Below are 9,596 nucleotides of genomic sequence, written 5' to 3' on the forward strand. Positions count from 1 at the left end.
GGTTCGAGACAGGGTTTCTCTGTGCAGCCCTGGCTGTCCTGGAACTCACTTTGTAGACCAGTCTGTCCTCGAACTCAGAAATCCACATGCCTCTGTCTCCCGAGTGCTGGGATTAAAGGAGTGTGCCACCACGCCTGGCAATAACTTTCTTCTTTAACAATATTAATAATGCATTCTTGTGACCTACTATCTCCCATGTCATGTTCCTAATATTCAAGATCTGGTGTATGTTACATATAAAATTATTACTTTCTTATTAAGATTAAACATCAATGTACGGTAAAAATTTGTGTTTCCAGAATCTCTAAGCTGTTGAAAGTCTGAGACCAACCTGGAAGAAGTTTTTTCTAATGGGAAATCATGGTGGTGAAATAGGCCATTCTCGTCCTCTGATACAGATGTATTTGTACACAAATCTGTACACATCTGGATTACACATTACATCATGTAATCCTTTACATTTTCACCACAAAGTTCACAGCAATAAAACTCTAGCTGTCCTTTTTAATGGAAGATATAGAGCCATTAGGCTAAAATTTAAAGATATTCAAGATACATTGTAGAATGAAATTTTTGGAAACCCAGGAAATAGAGGAGAGCTTCAAAGAGAAGGTTGCAAGTCTGTTAGCATTCAATGTGCTCAGATGACTAAGAGAAAAACTGACAAAATCTTCTGGTTCTCTGTAAAGAACCCTAAAGGATGAAGAAGATAGATGTCAAAGAAAGGTTTAGGGTGAGAAAAGAAAACCAGATTGGACTTGAAAACATGAGGCTTTATATTGTATTAGGTATTAAAAAAATCTGAGAAGTGGGAGGAAAGAAATAGATAGCATATGGTGATTTAATAATTGCTGTTTGTTTCCCACAGCGGTGGGTTGTGAAGCTACATGGCAGATTTATAGCAGGTCTTGTATGCATTGTCAGAGAACTTAAACTTTATCTCTCAGGCTGTAGAAGATACTGAGAACTTTTAAACAAAGGATTGATTTGTTTTTACAGTAGGACATACTTGCAGTTCTGTCCACAAAACTTCTGTACACCACAATATGCCTGGAGCCTTGGACTGATGATGCTACATCAATCAGGGGCAGCAAAAAGACACCACGATTTCAACAAATCTCATCATCCCCCAAAGGCCTTAATAAGTTCCTGTCATCAAAGCCATTCTAGCAGCTGTGTTGTGTAAACAATGTGTCTATGGCAAAATATTTGGAGTTCAGCAGTAATCCTTCCAACTCTGAAAAAGAATAAGGATTGTTAAAATAGGAATCGCTCTGCAAGCACATGATTTTGATAGTAAAGAACAGAGAAGTCCCTGCATCTTACAGCAGGATATATTCAAGAACAGAAAGGTGAGTATAGATGGCACTACAAACATATTTGGATGAGAGATGTGAAATGTGTGCAGACCTTCCTATAAGGGAACCATTTTTATTCCAAAATGTTGCTATTCAAACTAACAGAATTCTACTTACTCCACTGTATAAGTACTTCTTTGAGACCTTCCTTCAGATTATTCATATATGCATGATATATGATAATTATATATTATGATTTTTTCATAATAATATATTATATAAATTAATATATATTTCAACTTCATATAAGCTAAGATCACCTAGGAAGAGTGAGTTTAAGAAAAGTTCACTTAAAAGATGCCCCAGTATGATTGACCTGAAGGCAAGTCTGTGGGGACATTTTCTTGATTAATGACTGATGTGGGAAGGCTCAGGTCACTATGGGTAGTTTTACTGGTGGAAAGGTGTTGTGAGGCTGTATAGAAGAATGGTGTGAGCAAGCTATAGGATCAATCCAGTAAGCAGCATTCCTCTGTGGTCTGTCTTTCAGTTCTTGCCTACATTTCCCTCAGTGAACTTTAGAGCACTGTATGCTCTAAAGTGAACTAAACCTTTCTTCCCTAATTTGCTTTAGGTGATAGTGTTTGGTACAACAATAGGAAGTAAAGTAAGGCACAGATGGGTATGAAGCGTTGACTATTGTTGTGACAGGCTTGACCATTTTGGTGTAGAGACTATATGGAAAGACATTAGAACAAAAGGAGCAATGCCTTTGCTTTAGTAGGACATTGGATGGTGGCTAGCTGTGGCTGAAAGGAATAGGCAGTGATTGAGAAAAGACCAACATCACTGGGGTCAAATCTTCTGGTAATATTTCCCCAGGATCAGCAGACAAAGAGGGCCAGGGAGGTATCTTGTGCTAACAGCTAAACTAGGTAATGTGTTAGGGTCTCTCAGATCTTACTGGTTCTGGTGACATGAGAGATGCAGGGTTGAAAGTATCACAGAGAGAAACTGAAGTTTGCATCTGGCAGGATTGGAGTTCCTGAAAAGAGTTTAGAATGCTGTTGTTAAATGTACATCATCAGTCACAGAGAAGGCCTTATGATAACAGAAAGACGAAGACTGTAAGATGGCTGCCAGTGGCAGCAGAATAGGAACTGCATGTAGCACTTCTTCTTCTTCTTCTTCTTTTTTGTACGTTCAAATGTAAATTCTACTTTATTTTCCCTGAAAGTTAGTATAATGTTCTGCAATCATTGATTTTTTTCATTTTTTATTAGATGTTTTCTTCATTTACATTTCAAATGCTATCCCCTTTCCTAGTTTCCTATCCAAAAATCCCTATACCCTCCTCCCCAACCTACCCACTCCCAATTCCTGGTCCTGGTATTCCCCTATACTAGGGCATAGAATCTTCGCAAGACGAAGGACCTCTCCTCCAATTGATGGTCGATTAGGCCATCCTCTGCTACATATGCAGCTAGAGACACAGCTCTGGGGGTACTGGTTAGTTCATATTGTTGTTCCTTCGATAGGTCTGCAGAACCATTCAGCTCCTTGGGTACCTTCTCTAGCTCCTTCATTGGGGACTCTGTGTTCCATCCAATAGATGATTGTGAGCATCCACTTCTGTTTTTGCCAGGCACTGGCATAGCCTCACAGGAGATAGCTATATCAGGGTCCTGTCAGTAAAATCTTGTTAGTATATGCAACAGTGTCTGGTTTGGTGGTTGTTTATGGTATGGATCCCTGGGTAGGGCAGTCTTTGGATGGTCCTTCCTTCGGTGTCAGCTCCAAACTTGGTCTCTGTAACTCCTTCCATGGGTATTTAGTACTTCTTTTACTTTAAGAAAATGTTTAGTTGTAATTTCCTTTGACAATTCTTCTCTCCCATTGAGTGGGCCTTAAATCCAATCAGACAGCTGTTCATTGCAACCAAAACGTAAGTGCTAGTATTGGAGCTTTAAGATTAATTTGAAATAATGGCCATTGTGGTTTATATGTGCCACAGCTGGGTAGGGTCAGGATTGTTTCCCCCATTGGCAGTTTACATAATATTTTCCTGAAGTACCAGGAAGGAAATTGGTCAGTTATAGCTAGAATCTTCTTAAATGTGGGTAGTGCCTTCAGTAATAGGGATACCTTCAACATTGGAAAACCAAATAAGGGTAGAAGAAATACCCTATATTGTTTGGGATGGGATCCTTGGACTTCCCTGTCTAACAACTCAAAATTAAGGAGTATTTCTCATACATTGTACTGATGTCTTTGTTAATATATCATTCCTTGAGGGTAATATTTTCACCCCAAGTGACATAACTTCTTAAATTCATATTTCAATCTTTTTTTACTCCCCCCCTCGCTCTAGATTTTGTGTGTGTGTGTGTGTGTGTGTGTGTGTATGTGTGTGTCTAGAGAGAAGGTAAGGGCAGCAGGACAGTGATCTAGATGTTTTCTTCTTGTTCCTTTCTTCCTGCTTTGCTTTCATCTTTTCTGTTCTGTTAATTGGTTAATGCTCTCTCTCTCTCTCTCTCTTGAAAATACATTCTTCTTTTCACAATACCTCTGGACCACTGTTTTCTCTCCCTCTACTCCTCCTTGCTAGACCACCTCCACTTTCCCTTAGCTGTACTCGTTTTTTAAATGTATGGTAACATGTTTCCATTTTTCTTTTAGTTATGAGTGTGCTGCTCTAGACTTCTATTCATAAGGAATAAACTGAATATGAATAGCAGTGACTCCTACCATATATGACAGAACTTTACTTGCCAAAGAGTGGTATTTATCCCTAATTCTAATTCCAAAGAACTTCAATGTCTCCATTTTTTTCCTTTTCTTTTTCTAGAATAGGTTAGTGAAGGCTCACCGTTCTCCAGATGCACAAGGAACCTCAGTGTTACCATATGCTCCTCTTAATGCTGGACTTTCTAATAACCTATTTTCCACAAAACCCTTTTAACTATAACATGTTTCTTACTGGAAACCTCATTGACAGTGACTTCTAAGATCTAATGTAGAAGAGAGGGTGACAAGCAACAATGTAATAGTGCCAGACAAAGACCTACAATTTAGGTTTATGACAAAAACAAACAACCTCCCCCAAATGAATAAACAAATGAATGAATAAATGAATGGATGATCAAATAAATAAATAGCTATGAATTCTAATATATTCTGCTCTCCTAATAGATAGAGCCAGCACAGAAACACAGAGAAGCTTATTTTCATGAATTGAGTGGTCCTATTTCTCTTGGAATCTGAAAATACCATCATATCTTTCAACTCTGTTTCAGTCATCTTACAATGGGGATTCTTAAAGTTTTGAATGAAGCACAAGAGACCAGAAGTAACATGATCCATGCCAAGAAATCCCATAAGAAATTGAGTGCTTCCTGATGGTCAGAAAACTGGAAGAGGGAAAAAAAAACTTTAATAACTCAAAATTGGCTTAATGCATAATATTAACAAGCCACAAAATGCATACTCTAATAGAATTAAGGTACTCATTTTCTCTTTTAAACTTTTTGTCATTGGCTGCCAAGTCAGGACACAGTCCTCTTGAGATGCTTGCTCAACCATTACCCTTAGAAGTAAATCCAAGGCTTCATGTTCTCTTTATTGTTTAGGCACAAGTCCTAAGTTTAAAGCTTGTCTATTGCAAGTAACATCCATCCTTCATATAAACAAAAATAGATTAAATTATTATATGATATATGCTCTTCATTATTTGTTTTCATTTTTTATTAGATATTTTTTTCATTTACATTTCAAATGCTATCCTGAAAGTCTCCTATACCCTCCTCCCGCCTTGCTCTTCTACCCACTCACTCCCACTTCTTGGCCTTGGCATTCCCCTGTACTGGGACTTATAAAGTTTGCAAGACCAAGGGGCCTACTCTTCATTATTTATTTCTGACACATTTTTTTTGACTCAATAAAATGCTCTTGCTTTTTTTTTTAATAAAGAACTAATCATATACAAATAGTGATTACAAATATTTGTCAAAAAACACAAGTGTTGAATACAGTAGGCTTACATATCTACACATACCTGTAGCCTTGTTGTTGCTTACATACCTAAGGTGTGACCAGAATTTATCAATTTGTTTTATAAGAATTTTAACACATAGTAACATCTGAAATAATAACTTCTTTTTTGGAAAGATTTATTTATTTTTTATTATATGTAAGTACACTGTAGCTGTCTTCAGGCACTCCAGAAGAGGGAGTCAGATCTCATTACAGATGGTTGTGAGCCACCATGTGGTTGCTGGGATTTGAACTTTGGACCTTCAGAAGAGCAGCTGGGTGTTCTTACCCACTGATACATCTCACCAGCCCTGAGATAATAACTTCTTATGCATACAAAACTTGAAATAGTTAAAATTTATTTTATATTTTTGCTTATGTAAAGATTAATTTTGTGAGTTTATACTTACATGAATTATTTAAGTATACATTCTTTTAATAAGTTTCAATTATGTATAAATAACTAACTTTCATGGTCATTTACTAGTAATGGGGACAGACAAGTTGTATATATTTGAAAAGTACCTCAATCATCAGATTTCAACAGAAAGGATATCATGAGGTACATACTGCACATATTCTGAGCCATGGATGGCATGATGCATTGACTCGCCTAAGCTACATTGATTGTCTGGAAAAAGATAAGTTCTATACTTTGGAGAATAGGGATTTTTCAAAAGCCATTATTAGTCTTGGTTTTTTTTTGTTGTTTGTTTGTTTTTGTTTTTTTCTAGATTGGTGAGTCTTATTTAGTAAGTTTTTGGAATAAAGTGTCGCCATGAAGCTTAGATAAAAATGTGTTAAATATCATATGGTTATCATCACCTTTCCCAAGACCAAACATTTCTGCTTGGACTTGGACTAATTACACTACTGGCTCTATCCTGACATTGTCAACTGATGTATACTGGGTTTATTAGGTGGATATGCCTGTAATACCTAACAGAATCAACAAAGGAGGAAGGTGTACTTAAACTCACTGTTTGGCAGGGTTTGAATAACATCATGTTAGGGAAGGCATGGCAGAGTAATTCAGTTCACTGATGAAGAACATGCGGTAGAGGATATTAACATTACTATGGATCAGTGAGCAGAGATTGTGACAGGTGCTAGTATCATTTTCAAATGTCCTGTCCTCATAGCCTGCTTCTCCCAGCACCTTCCAAAAATTATATGTACATCTGGAGACCAAGCATCCAATATCTTAACCTGTAAGAGACAGTTAAGACTCAAGCTATAAATTGAAAAATGAAGATTATAGGTACAAATTAGTTGAAGCATCTTTTTAATTTTGAATGTACCAAATTTCAAAATTATATATGTTTACTTATTTCATTATAATTTAATTCTCACTCTCCCAAAGAAATATGGTTATGCATTTTGAGAAATTATCATACTGGTCTATACATCCCACAATAGTAACAGTATTAATAGCATTATCAGAAGTGAAATATGATGCTTGTATATGCATTCAACTGTGTAATATTGTGCTTAGAGTTTTAGCTATGAAATATTTCTAACTATACATCCAGTTGCTCACCTAGCTATGTTTATGCTAGCAAGTATGGGTTTGTGAGGCAAAGGGAATATTAAGAATTAATAAATAAAAATTCAAACACTCATGTTGAATTAAAGCAACCTACATCTAGGAAAAACCCCATTACTGAAAATTTAATTAAGAAAGTAGGAAAAATAAGGTGGTGGGCTTCTTTCTCAGAAATCCAACTGTGGTTTTTCTAGAGAAGATCCATTTCCAGGGTAAGCAGTCCCAGTGCAATAGGGTTTTATGTCCATTTGAAAACAAAATTCAAAATTAAGAATGAATTTATACTAACATAACTTTCAAAGACTATAAACTGCCCATCACATTAGTTCTCAGATCGGCCCTCACATGACCCTGAGCCCATCTTGTACATCACACAGGACTATTTCACACATAACAGGCCTGGCAACTTCATAAAATACTTTGTAAATATGACATATTTGATAGCCACAGTCATAAATGCCTTGGTGTTAGTCTCACTGTTTTCAAGGATTTTGTGCAGAATACCACTAATCTCCCAGTCCCCTGGGGCTGTCATAGTTTTTCCAGTTGTTTCTCATGACATTGTAGTTCTGAGGGGCACATTTTGTAGAATGTGGTGTCATTAAATTTGATGCTTTTCTTGAGAGTAGACTAGGATTGTCAGTTTGTCTTACCAAAGTTAATTTTCAAAGTAAATATGTTTTGGTCATGGACAAGTGACTAGATTATCCCATTTTAAAGTCAGAAAACTCACACCCTTGTTTCTTTTCTCTACCTATAACTTAGGTGATACTGGAAACCATTTTTGTCTTCGGTTGGTTTTGATTTTTGAGACAAAAATCTCTGTTTATCCCTAGTTCTTCTAAAACTCTCTGTAGACCAGGCTGGCCTGAAACTCAGAGATCAGTCTGCTTTTGCCTCCTAAGTGAGTTTGATGGGAGAAGACCCTGCTTATGGTAGACAATACCAATCCTATGTATATGGTCCTGAAATATTGAAGAAGGGAGGTTAAGCAAGCCACAAGGAAAAAAAAAAAACATTAAACACTACACCTCTGTATCAGTTTCTGCATTCAGCTTGCTGCCTTTACTTCCTGAATGATAGACTATAAACTCTAAGATGAAATAAACCATTTCTTCTCAAATTTCTTTTGTTCATGTTTTTTTCATACCAACAGAAACTCCAAGACATAAATTAAACTCTGCTTCTCTAGGATTCTATTGTTTTTCTGTGTTTTCTATTGTGTTTCTACCAAGGAGGGAATTTGCAGGTCAATTCTTCTTTCTAGGTTTCCCAATTTATTTTTTTATCTTGAGGCACATATTTGAATCTTTGCTAAAAGTATAGGACATAAGATCTCTCTGGTATTAGCCATCATTCTACCACTTTCCACTATTTAGTTCTCTGATTGTTATCACAATTATCTCTAAATCTATTATATACAATCCCATGCTATATAGCCAATCTACTCTATGGTATTTTCATCCAAATAATGAATAATGTTTTTGAAAAATAGACAGAATTTTGAAACAATGAATGTCCAAAGTTTTTCTCTCTCTCCTTTCCTTTCCACCATAATCCTTGTCCTATTTTTTATCTCCTTAATTATATTTTTACTGTAATTATTTTAATGCTATCTTCTTAACGTATGGCCAAAATGATTGTTCTATTATCTATATGTGTCAGTAAGAAAGAAGGTAGAGATAGGATTAAGAAGAAGAAAACTGAATAACAAAAATAATTCAAAATATCTGAATGTCTGCTTCATAAAGACATTATTAAGACAGAAATATTTCTAAGAGTTACTAATTTGTATTTTCATGAAAATTAAAATGAATAACAAACTATAAATTTTAGAACTTAATTTTTAAAACAAAATTATTTAAATGAAATGCAGTGACTCAATGATAATACCTTTATAATAACTGCTCTACCTAGATAAAATAATGACAATATCCTAAACCAATTCTGGCTAAAAAGCAAAATCCAATGTGTTATACCCTCTTAGAACCTACTTCTAAGACTTTGGTCATAGGTTACTTAGTTAAATTTTATCTTTGTTTAAATATTGATATTTAATCAGACTCTAGCAAATGAGTTGAAAAATATTAAGTTTCTTTTTACTTTGCAAAATTAAAATATCATCATATCATTTACCACTTTATCTGTTTTCTTTAACCCTACTCTCTCTCAAGCTTATTTTTTATTTATATATTGCTACATTTACATATACATGTGTATAATATAATATTACACACACATATACATATACATATACATATACACATATACACATATACACATATACATTTATACACATATACACATATACACATATACACATATACACATATACACATATACATATGTATATGTATATATATACACACACATATATATATGTATATATATACACACACACATATATATGTATATATATACATATACATATATATAAAATCATAAGGGTAATCACACTTTAATTACAACTCATTTGATTATACCATCAGAAAAATTATCCAATGTAGCTGGATGTCTGAGACAAGATTATATATTTTAAAGTAAAAAGAGCTGGAGGGAAGATATAAAACTTTATCTACGCTATGAAACCATGTCAATAGAAAAACTGGGTTTAGATCCTATACAATATAACTTGGACATCAGTGTACAAAAGCTGGCAGCTGACAACTATGTGGCTCACTTGTGTGAATATTTTCCATTTTGTTTTCTATGAAGGACTT

This window comes from Mus caroli, chromosome 2 (assembly GCF_900094665.2).
Source record: "Mus caroli chromosome 2, CAROLI_EIJ_v1.1, whole genome shotgun sequence".
NCBI lineage: Eukaryota > Metazoa > Chordata > Mammalia > Rodentia > Muridae > Mus > Mus caroli.